The following is a 13,202-nucleotide window of genomic DNA, read 5'->3' on the forward strand; positions in this document are numbered from 1 at the left end:
AAAAACAAATCAAAAGTTTAGAATTTAAATTGATAAAACTAAAAATTAAAAATTTATTTTGTTACATAATTCAGACCCTGAATTTTTTCTTTTTGAAATTTTCCCAATAGAATTTTATACAAATTTATATATAGAATAATATAACTTCTTTTGGTTACTTCATTTTTAATCAAAATACAATCTATCATTGTCTTCATAATTTTAAAAATGTCGTTGACACTTTATTATAAACATTTTTTTCCCATATAAATTTTTTGTTTGTAAACAATTTTTCTTTTATATGTTTTTTCAAAAATAATATTGAATAATTTTGAGCTTGTTAGAATAAAAGTGGAATGTAATATAATAATTATTAGGAAAAATTATAAGAAAAAAAAATCCAAGGGTTTGAAACCCTATAATAAAATAAATAAATTTTAGATTTTTAATTTTCTCAATTTAAATCCTAATCTTTTTATTTATTTTTAATCCAAACCATCCATCTACTTTCATTAACTAAAATTAACAAAAATAAAAGTATTTTAATCATTAAACTCAATAAAAATAGTATTTTACATATTTTTTATACACGCACATTAAGTTTAATAATTAAAATATTATTTTTTCCTTCCATTTTATTTAACAAATATAGACAGATGATTTATATTGAAAATAAATTTTTAAAAAATAGAGTTTAAATTAATAAAATAAAAAATTTATATTTTATAAAAGGGAGCTTTTTTGATAAGTCCTCTTTTTAAGAGTTTTATTCCTTTCAACCCATATTCTTTTTACTATTCCATTAGATCCTGTTACCCAAAAGACAATCTAAAAGGGAGGGGGTGAATTAGGTTTTTATAGTTAAAAATAATAATACCCTAATAAAAATTATGACTAGCACAGTAGATAAATATAGTTAATGAAATAAAATAATTAAAACAAGTGTTCTAACAACTATGTCAATTAATGATTTTAGCACAATAAAAATATGAAATATAGCTATGGCAATTTAAATAAAATAAAGAGATAAGGGAGAGAGAGGCAAACAAATTTATAGTGGTTCGGCTTCAACTCGGCCTATGTCCACTCCTCAAGCTTCACTTGAGATTTTTCACTATTCTCTAGCTTCACAGGGTGCTAGCAATATTTTCACAGATGAAGCAATCCTCCACGGATTTTACACAGACTTTCTAAGCCCAAAAAACACTGAGAGTACTACACTCTTACAAGATTGAAAAGAAGGTGTTTTTGCTTTCACAGAAAGCTACATGAATTATCTCTCAAAGATAAATATAAAAATGAGACTCTGATTTTTCTATAATCCTCACATGGGAAAGATGGGCTTAAAGTTATACGACTTAATGTATAATTTATGAGAGAGAATGTAAACAAAAATTGAGAAACACTTCTCAGAAATTTTTTCAGAGAATAGATGAGATTGATTTCAAATCAAAGAATATTTTCTAGTTTTTGTAACTTGTTTGTAGTTGCTATCTCTTGTTCATATCAGAGGCTTTGGTATATATAATGAAACTTATACCCGTTTATAACCGTTTATAGCCGTTGTATTCATTTGAATTTCTTCCACTCCATCATTACTAATTTGAATATCTTCCACTTGAACCTTTTGGCCTGCTGCAGTGCTGGGCTGTTTGAACCTTTGTTTTGGGCTGTTTGAACCTCTGGTTAGGCATTATTTTTGGGTTGAAATGAACTCCTAATTTAAGAAAATATTAAATACATTCAAACAGTATTTAGGATAAAAGTTTAGGTGAGAAATAATGGGACAAAATAAATTTTGATTCTATTTTTCTCTTTCAAATAAATTTTTACATAATTAAATAAATCATCAAAATAAATTTTGGATTCTATTTTTCTTTTTCAAATAAATTAAAATATAATTAAATAAATTATCAAAATAAATTTTAGATTCTATTTTGCTCTTTCAAATAAATTAAAACATAATAAAATAAATCATCAAAATAAATAAGTCTAACAATCTCCCCCTTTTTGATGATGGCACACAATGATGTTTTGATTTGTTTTGGGAGTAAGAAAGGCCCCCCCTCAAGTCATGCTTCCTGAATTCATTTCTAAATACATACGTTAGCACATGTGCAATAAATAAGCTTTAATCAACAACATGATATAAGATTAAGATATCAAACTATAAATACATAACATCAGATTAGTTTGAAAATAATACCATAATACAAAACATCATAAGTTTCTCCCCCTGTGACATTATCAAAAAAGAAATCACGGCTCAGAATCGGGAAGAGGAGGAGGAGGAAAATGATAGGGATAAATGGCATCAAAAAAAGATAATCAAAATAGAGATATATACATATATATATATATATATATATAATTCGCCCGCCTTTTTTTTTTCCTTCGAAAATCGCATCAAATATACGGCCTCGCTTTTGCGTCAGTCGACCGACAAAAGCGAGACGGGTCAATCAACTACCTCGGCTCTCTCTCCCTCTTGTCTTCTTCTCCTCCGTCTTCTTCTCAATCACTCTCTTCTCCTTCTGCTTTCTCATTCGCTTCCATCCATTTCTTCTTTTACGTGAGAGAGATAAAACAGAGAGACTGAGTAGAGCAGAAAGGTTGCCAAAAATGACCCTCCTTTTGATTACATCTCTCTCCTCTACTTCATGGCCTCGTCCCCTCCTCTTACTCTCTTTCCAGGCCTGAATGATCCCGTAAGCGCTGCTGGGCCAAGTGCCCCGGCTCCTACTCTTCCCAACCTTTTTATGATGTCGATTGAGTAAATAATGGTAGCGCAATCAGATATTAAAGCCAATCATTTCACACTGACGTCCTGTATGGAGACGGTGACTGTAGTCACAAAATTGGCGCATCGACTGCAGAACAAAACGAGTGAGCTCTACTAAGTCAATGCCCAACTCTTTGTGCTCCAGCGCATGTACAAGGATGCGCGAGCAGAGATTTGCGCACTGAAGGCCGAAAATAAAGAGCTTAAACGGAAGGCCATCTCCATGGCCCGATTTGGAGCAACTTTGTTTTTCGCTTTTGATTGTCGGCGGGGAGTGCTCACTCTCGACGAAAGCACGGGGACAGGGACGTCAAGCATCGCCCAAGGTGATAAAAAGAAGAAGACAGCGGTGGAAGATGCGAGTAAGTGAGGTCGGCCAATGGCCAGAGAAATGAAGGGAATTTTTTTTTTTTTAATGTAAACATGTATATTTTGATTTGTGTTTGTTTTTATGTTTAATGTAATCACTTGAAGATGAAAGTAAAGTGCAAAAAAAAAAAAAAAAAAAAAATTAAGCCTTAGGGAAAAACAACAAAAAAAAAATAAAAAAATTAATGAAAAGAAAAGAAGAAAAAAATAATAATAAAGGAAATGAAGCCTATTAGTAAAACAACAAAAAGTGAATAAAAAAATAAAAGATATTAAGCCTAATAGCAATAAAAAAATAAATTAAAATAAAATAATACCAGCATAAATTATACTTAATGAGACATCGGTGTTGCTGGAAGGGTAATGCAAAAAAAAATACCATGAGGGTTTTAAAGAAAATCAATGTATGCAAAGTTAATTTTATCTCAAGATGCAAAACTCAAAAAGAATTACACATTTGAGCATAGCAAACTATTAAGGATAATAAATGTATGAAGGACTTGAGAGCATGCAACTAATATAAATGTTTCCATATCAATGTAGCAATACACATATATCATTTTAACAAAAATTCAAGTTTCACAGTTATCACAAAACTTTTTAAGTAGAAATCGACATTCCAAGCTCACCACGAATAAAATTGAAGCGATCCTCGCTTATGGATTTTGTGAAAATATCCGCCAATTGCTTGTCGGTGTTTACAAATTCAAGTACAATATCCCCTTTTTGAACATGATCTCATGAAAAATGATTTCAAATTTCAATATGTTTTGTTCGTAAGTATTGAATCAGATTTTTGCTTAAATTGATGGCACTAGTATTATCACATTTGATAGAGATATGATCATAATGCAAATCAAAGTCCTCCAATTGTTGTTTCATCCAAAGTATTTGGGCACAATAACTTTCGGAAGCTATATATTCAGCTTTGGCCGTTGATAAAGCAACAAATTTTTTTTTTTGCTAAACCAAGATACTAATGAGTTACTAAGAAAGTGACAAATGCCACTGGTGCTTGTTCTATCAAGTTTGCATCCAGCAAAGTCGGCATCCGAGTAACTAATTAAATCAAATGCAACACCTCTAGGATAAAACAGTCCCAAATTTTGAGCGCCAACGAGATATCTAAAAATTCTTTTAATAGTACTGAGATGTGATTCCTCAGGATTTGATTGATATCTAGTACACATACAAACACTAAACATAATATCGGGTCTACTTGCAGTTAAATAAAGAAGTGAGCCGATCATATCTCGATATTTTGTTTGATCAATGGACTTACCTTTTTCATCCTTGTCTAGCTTAATGGATGTGCTCATAGGTGTTCCAGCTGTTTTTGAGTCATACATACCAAACTTTTTGAGTAGTTCTTTTGTGTACTTAGTTTGGTTGATAAAAATTCCTTCCTTACATTGTTTGATTTGAAGCCCAAGGACATTATATAGCTCCCTCATCATGCTCATCTCAAACTCACCTTGCATACACTTAGCAAATTTCTTACACAAGGTTTTAGTAGTAGCACCAAATATAATGTCATCCACATATATTTGTACAATAAGTAAATCGTCATTTTTAGTTTTAACAAAAAGTGTTGTGTCAATCATTCCTCTAGAAAAATTATTTTCAATCAAAAATTTACATAATCGTTCATACCATGCACGAGGTGCTTGTTTCAAACCATATAAAGCTTTTGATAGTTTAAAAACATGATTTGGAAAAGCATGATCTTCAAAACCCGGGGATTGTTTAACATAAACTTCCTCATTTATAAAACCATTAAGAAAGGCACTTTTTACATCCATTTGATAAAGTTTGAAATCTCTAAAATATGCAAATGCAAGTAACATGCGAATAGCTTCTAATCTAGCAACCGGAGCAAAGGTTTTATCAAAATTAATACCTTCTTCTTAATTGTTTCCTTGTGCAACAAGTCTAGCTTTGTTTCTTATAATTGTGTTGGATTCATTAAGCTTATTTCGAAAGATCCATTTGATACCGATAATGGTATGATCTTTAGGTTTTGGCACAAGTTCCCACACTTTATTTCTCTCAAATTGGTTAAGCTCTTCATGCATAGCTATCATCCAATGTTTATCGAATTCGGCTTCTTGAAAGTTTTTAGGCTTAATCTGTGAGAGAAAAGCCAAGTCACTACAATGTTTCTAAGTGAAGAGCGAGTTTCAATACCTTTTGGAGGGTCACATAGGGTTAAATTCTTAGGGTGATTATGAACAAACTTTTATTCTCTTGGCAAATCATCATTGTTTCCTCATTCTTCTTGAGGTGGGAGAATGTAACAACCCCGATCCATGATTAACGCTAATTCAAGTTTATGTATGCCTAATAAGTAATTAACAAGAAATTTTGAGTTAATTACATGTGCATTGCATCATTTTTTGGTTATATCTGTTTAACGTAAGAATATCTATTCATGTTTTAATTTCGGTTTGCGAATTGAAGGCCTTACCGGCATCTAATTCTGAAATTGATTTGATTTATGTGTTATTTGGACTTTATAGAATTTTATGGTAGGTTTAATTGAAATTCGATTTGGAATGATTAAATTAGAATAATAAATATCAATGTGATTAACCTAAGTCAATCTTAATTAAGCCACTTTAATTAAGCCTATATAAGGCTACTTTGACTCCCTTATTTTACTTTACACCCTCATTCCCTACTCCTTGAGCTAAAAAATGTGTGAGAGAAGGAGGAACCAAGAGAGAGAGAGAGAGAGAGTTGAAGTCAACAAGAATTGTTGGAATTGGGAAGAATTAGCTTGGAATCTTAGTGCGCTCATTATCTAGATCTTATTTGAGAGGTTAAGGTATGAATTCAACACTTAGATTATATAATTATGATGTTTAGAACATGAATTCATGAAGATTATGTTGAGTTAAGTAAGACTTGAGTTAAATAAGATGATAGAAGGACCATACCATGCATGCACGTCCATTTCTTCACAAATTGAGCATGATTTCAAAGAATTCTTTCATGCATGTGTTCACCTCACTTATGTTTTGAGAGTTCATCATGTTTTACATCCTCTCATTTCATTTGATCATGATTTGGAAACTTGAAGCTCAATCATTTCATGCATGTCATGTTTTTGGAGAGTTCATGAAGTTTAAGTTGAATTTGTGAACAATTGGCATGCTTTTGGGCCTTGATTTCATGAAATGATCTTTAAAGAATAATGTTTTGTGAGTTTCTAAATGTTTTCCGGAATTTTGGCCCAAGAGGATGAGTTTTGAAGTGTTTAGTTTGAGTTTGAAGCTTGAAGATCAAATCTGGAAATTCCAGAATTTGAACCTACGCTCGAGCGTAGGAGTTCATGCTCGAGCAAAGCACTCTGAGTGCGTGCACTTCCGCTCGAGCGACATGATACCCGCTCGAGTGTGAAATGCATGTATCCAGAAGTTTATATGTCTTCTAGCACGCTTGAGCGACAGAAGTCACACTCGAGCGAGGGCCTGAGTCTCACGCTCGAGTGCCCACGCTCGAGTGGAGATCGAGCGTCCATCGATCGTGAAAAATAAGCAACCAGTACTTTTTCAAGAGTTTACAGTCCGCTCGAGCTAAGGAAGTCACGCTTGAGCGAACCCTCACTTTTTGCATGTCCGCTCGAGCGAGGAAAGCCACGCTCGAGCGTGGACCCTGTTTTCAGCAAACTTTGGAAAATGTTTTCTAATGCAATTTTTACATCCTCATTCCATCCTAGGCATTCCTATGCCATGATTAAGTTGCCATAATAAAAATAAGAGTAGAAACACACTAAGAACAAGTGAAATAAGTTATGTACAATTCGAACGTGTGTTTCAGGTGTGTATTTGTTATGTGTTAATGTAGGTCACGTGCCGTAGATCGTTTGATTAGTCTGCTCTATCTGTCTATACCCAAAGCCAACTATGAGTAATAACTTAGTAAAGCTATGTTCAACTTTATTTATTTTCTGTATGATAAATTAAGATCTATTTTCTGAAATGATATGTTCTGTACAATGAATGATTGTCCAATTTCTGATAATGTATTCGTGGCATCCTTAGCATCATGTGAAATCTATTAGCTGTTACCTGGTATCGGAGGTTCCATTATGGAACTTAATATGTCTGCACTTTGTTACCCGTACCGGAGGCTCCATCATGGGGCTAAGCATGTTTATTCTCTGTACCCGGATCCGGAGGTTCCTTTATGGAACTGGTTATTTATAACCACCATATGTTCTGTATCTGTTCTGCATCTGTTTTGTTAGCGCTAATGGATGTACCACGTATGATTAAGCATGAACTCTAATTTCTATATATGATCTGAACAAGAATATGAATATGAATCTAAATTATGATTTCTGAATCTGTATGGACATCATTCATTAAAATCCTTTACTTCGTTATTATTCACTGGGCTTTCGCTCACTATTTATATTATGTATGTGGGTGAGCAGGCGCATGACCAGGCCTAAGCTGCCGCCTGGAGTTTTGGAGTCAACCAACTATCCGTGGAGGTTCCTTTTTTAGATTTACCCAAGCTTTTGTGTTTGGAACTTTTGTGCCTCCTAAATGTTTATGTCTGGTCTGAACATGTGTTTGAAAGTTTTGTATAAATGGCTCAAGTGACGTAAGACTGATGCTTTTACAACGTCACATATACTAGTATAAAGTTTTAAATTCTATCCCATGTATGTCATCACAACTTATTGGACCACGTATATTTTGTATATTTGCTTCAGTAGCCCCTAACTATATGATATTTTGTTAAGAGGCCTTTGGTAATCCAAGGATTACTGGCCGGTTACGATGCTAAACCCATAGGGACAGGTTTGGGTTGTGACAGAGTGGTATCAGAGCACGTGTTTTACCGCACGCACAGGTCCATATGAGCTTAGGATGTCCTAGTAAGAAGTAGAAGGTGTAAATTTTCAGAAAAATGTGTAAGTTTTTTCACAAAAAGTTGTAAGTTTCACAAAAGGTGTAAATTTTATGAAACAAAGTATTTCACAAAAGGCTAACTTTTCAGAAAATGTTTTTTTTTTTTTTTTTTTTTTTAAGAAAAGGTGTAAGTTTTCACAAAAGTGTAAATTTTAGGAAAGAAAGTATTTCATAAAAGGTGTAACTTTTCAGAAAATGTGTAAGTTTTTTCACAAAAACATGTAAGTTTTCAGAAAATGTGTAAGTTTTAACAAAAGTGTAAATTGTAGGAAAGAAAGTATTTCACAAAAGGTATAACGTTTCAAAAAAAGTGTAAGTTCTTTTACAAAAATGTGTAAGTTTTCTCAAAAGGTGTAAGTTTTCACAAAGGTGCAAGTTTTAACAAAGGTGTAAATTTTAGGAAAGAAAGTATTTCACAAAAGGTGTAATTTTTCAGAAAAGGTGTAAGTTTTTTCAGAAAAAGGTGTAAGTTTTCACAAAGGTGTAAGTTTTAACAAAGGTATAAATAATAGGAAAGAAAGTATTTCACAAAAGGTGTAATTTTTCAGAAAATGTATAAGTTTTCACAAAAGGTATAAGTTTTCACAAATGTGTAAGTTTTAATGAGGTGTAAATTTTAGGAAGAAAGTATTTCACAAAATGTGTAACTTTTCACAAAAGGTGTAAGTTTTTTCACAAAAAGGTGTAAGTTTTCACTAAAAGTGTAAGTTTTCACAAATGTATAAGTTTTAACAAAGGTGTAAATTTTAGGAAATAAAGTATTTCACAAAAGGTGTAACTTTTCAGAAAAAGTGTAAGTTTTTTCACAAAAAGGTGTAAGTTTCTAGAAAAAAGGTATAAGTTTTAACAAAGGTGTAAATTTTAGGAAATAAAGTATTTTACAAAAGGTGTAACTTTTCAGAAAAAGTGTAAGTTTTTTCACAAAAAGGTGTAAGTTTTCAGAAAATGTATAAGTTTTGACAAATGTGTAACCTTTAACAAAGGTGTAAATTGTAGGATAGAAAATATTTCACAAAAGGTAAAATTTTTCAGAAAATGTGTAATTTTTTTTACAAAACGGTGTAAGTTTTTTTTTACAAAAGCTGTAAGTTTTCACAAAGGTGTAAATTTTAGGAAAGAAAATATTTCACAATAGGTGTAATTTTTCAAAAAATGTGTAAGTTTTTTTAGAAAATGTGTAAGTTTTCACAAAGGTGCAAGTTTTAACAAAGGTGTAAATTTTAGGAAAGAAAGTATTTCACAAAAGGTGTAACTTTTCAGAAAAAGGTGTAAGTTTTTTCATAAAAGGTGTAAGATGTCACAAAGGTGTAAGTTTTAACAAAGGTGAAAATTTTAAGAAAAAAAGTATTTCACAAAAGGTGTAACTTTTCAGAAAATGTGTAAGTTATTTCCCAAAAAGGTGTAAATTTTCACAAAGGTGTAAGTTTTAATGAAGGTGTAAATTGTAGGAAAGAAAGTATTTCTCAGAATGTATAGCTTTTTAGAAAATGTGTAAGTTTTTTTACAAAAAGGTGTAAGTTTTCCCAAAAGGTGTAAGTTTTAACAAAATGTGTAAATTTTCACAAAGAGAGTATTTTACAAAACGTGTAAGTTTTCAGAAATGGTGTGAATTTTTCACAAAGTTATTTTACAAAAGGGGTAAGTTTTCACAAAATGCGTAAGTATTCACAAAGAGAGTAAGTTTTCAAAAAAGGCGTAAATCATTTCACAACTTACGTAATTGATTTTTTCAAAAAATACATAATTTGGAGAACATTTTTATTTTACAAAATTACGTAATTTTCACAAAGTCACATAAGTTGTGTCACAAAACTCAAGGTAGTTTACACAAAATGATGCGTAAGTTTGTTTCTCAAATTTTTTAACAACAGAAAAATGTGCAAGCCACCACAACAAATTACACTTAAAAGTTACATTTTTGGCAACTAAAAAAACTATTAGTCGGTGTTAGTTCAAGGTTTAGCTTCTATATTATTTTAGTCAATATATATTATTTATTGGCGACTAAAAAAGAATTTAGTCATTACATATGATGTAAATAGGCAACTAGAAAAAATTTAGTTGGCGTTAAGTCTAGATTTTAGGCTACTAATTCTTATTTTAGTCGTCGTATACAATTATTTGCCAACAAAAGGAAGTTAAGTCACCAAATAACAGGTTTATTTTTCGGGTAGTCTTTGTTGATCAAATAATTTTGTCGGCAAATATAAACTTTTGGTGACTAAAAAAATTTAATCATTGTATGTTCAATTTTTGCCAACGACAAAAAAAATTAGTAGCAAAATACTTTTGGCTACAAAAAATTAGTCATTATTGATTAATATTTGCCGAAAAATAATAATTTAGTCGCTAAAGGGTGAAAAATTTTACTATCGCGTCCCTCTTCCCTGTTTCACACAAACACTTTCTTCGTTGTTCTCTCTCACACACACATAGAACAGTCACCACCAAACCTCACCCCCTCTCACCACCCAACCGTCACTTGCTGCCATTACTTAGCATCGTCGCTCGCCACCGTCGCACATCGCGATTGCCACCGCCGCAAATTAGCACCACCATTGTCGCAAATCACAGGTTTCTCTCTCTCTCTTTTCCCATTTCCCCAAATTGATGGTTATATGCTTTTATTTATGTTGAGAAATTCATATCTCAGTGTTCTATGAAATGTTGAAAAGTTATATTTTGATTCAAGTTGCATGAAAATCAAATTGTTGAGGGTTAGTTGTGATGACACATGAAATTGAGGCAAAGAATGTGAATCCAATTCAGGGCAATAATGTACCAGCAAACTGAGGAAGTTGAAGACTTGTTTCTAGTTTGAATTTGAATAACCACTCTTAATTGAGAAATATTTTTATTTTTATTTTTGCTTTTCAGATTCGGCAATGTGTCGACTGGAGAAATAGAGATGTGCCAACAAATTGCACAGCAAACTGGTGTTATAGTCGATCCAATATACACGTTAGCCACTTAGGAATTAGCAACATAACTTATCCAGAGTGAGTCAAAAGGCAGTGAAAAAGTGGCGATGCTTCACACCGGAGGTACAATGGGCATGTTTGGGTTAGCATAGAGACACAAGAATTACATTGACACGCTCAACGAAACTATTGACTGAGAGCTTCAAATTACACATCAAATGAATGAATTAAATGGAAATTCAAATATATTAAATTTATCCAGAGTTTTTTTAGCATAATTGTTTGTTGCCTTTTGTTTTCCTTTATGCTCTTTTAAACCTATCCAATGGTTTGTTATTCAAGTCTTTCCTTCAAATTTTTAGCTCTATAAAATTGGAATTGTGGGTAAAATGTTTTTAGGTACATACCATAGCAAACTCATATCTTTCAAAGTATAAGACAACAGATGATGATGAATCTTAGGCCTATGATTTTGTTCAATATAATATTCTTATGTAAAAAAAATTAATTTTTTTTAATAACATTTTTATTCATATTTTTATGTGAGAGAGGGGATAAAATTGGAATAAAATATACCATCATAGAGAGGAGAAGAAACCTTAGTTTCAAAATTATAAGGTTCACTATTCACATAATAAGATTTTAAAATGAAAAAGAAGACAATATGCTTCAATAAGAAATCTGTCTTCACGTGGAAACTATTTCCCATCCATTTTGCTCAAAAAACACTAAAGTCTCATCAAAAAAAAAAAAAAAAAAAACAAAACAAAACAAAACAAAACAAAACTTCCAGCACACAATCCAGTCCGAGCTGGTTTTGAACTTCCTAACTAAGTTCTTCAGTTCTTCAACTTCACGCTTCTGTCTGGGGCTGAGCTGCAGAAATGCAGTAAAGTCAACAAGCCCAGAAAATTCATCAAGAAAATCTCCTTTGTAGAAATGGAGAACCTCGCCTGCCATTTCACGCAAGTCTTGAATGACAGTTACCTTTCTCTTGAAATTCTCATATTTCTATAGTGCTCGCTCTATTGATTCATAGAATACATTGCCCAAGCCCTTTGCCTTCACATGCTTCCTCACGCTCGGCACTCTGCTCAACATCCGCCTCATAATCGTGCGAGAAGTATCCATCCTCAAGAATTTCAGGAATTGTTTGTTGTAGTCAAAATTGCTAAGACTGGTCATAATGCATATCACAATGAAAACAAGTTCAGAATTAAAATCACGTGTATTAGGCTTTATGAGAATCTTATGAATACTTGAGATGATCTGGTTTTTACATTTTTCATTTGCTGGTTTTTACATTTTTCATTTGTTGGTTTTTACAAAATAGACAATTATGCTTTTCAATCTAAAATGAGGGAGACAACACATAAACATGGTTCTCGAATGTCTGTGTTATTTTCCTAACATTCAGTGCTATACTGCATGATGTCCTTGGTAGATTATTTGCAACCTTGTTAAGTTATGGTTTCATGCTACAGGTTGTTGAGGGAGAATGTCAACTCTTGTATCTCAGCTAATTATTTCATGCAGCAGGCTGTTATAGATTATTTGCAACATTCAGTGCTAATAGCTAATTAATTTTAAATCTTGTATCTCAGCTCTTGTTGCATATGAGTTTCTCTTTATAATTTGTTAGGCTCCTTTCTTTCGCAGTTAATGTCTCCAAGGGATCTCAATCTTCATTTTGTTGTAGGCAATTGACTACATCATTAATTCTGTAGCAAAATCGAAATACATGTCTACTGGCCAGATAAATGTACCTATTGTTTTTAGAGGACCAAATGGTGCTGCTGCTGGTGTAGACGCCCAACACTCCCAGGTATGGTTTCTCAAGCTTCTTTTGCAAGTGATGGTTCTGTACTCGCTTGGTTGTTTTCTAAATAAATGACACATTATTAAGCATCATTGCCTTCAGCCTTAAGGTAATATGAGAGATATATAGTAACTACATATCTCTAAAGCATTGTGTATAAATGATAATTGAAGAGTATTAAATTAGTGTCCAATTTGGATGGTTGCAAACAGTTGTATCAATAAGTTTCAACCTACCTATTATCAATAGGGAGAATGTCAGATTGCTTTTTTCTTTCTTCATTTTCACTAGGTATTTATTAGGTTTAAGGTTTGAGTAATATTTGATTTACACAGTATCGTTTCTTGTTGTGAACATGTTGAGTTTCTTCATTACTAATCTCAAATATGTTTTCAATGATAAAATTC

The sequence above is a fragment of the Camellia sinensis genome, chromosome 10 (genome assembly GCF_055761805.1).
Source record: "Camellia sinensis isolate YWXY chromosome 10, ASM5576180v1, whole genome shotgun sequence".
In the NCBI taxonomy this organism is placed as follows: Eukaryota; Viridiplantae; Streptophyta; class Magnoliopsida; order Ericales; family Theaceae; genus Camellia; species Camellia sinensis.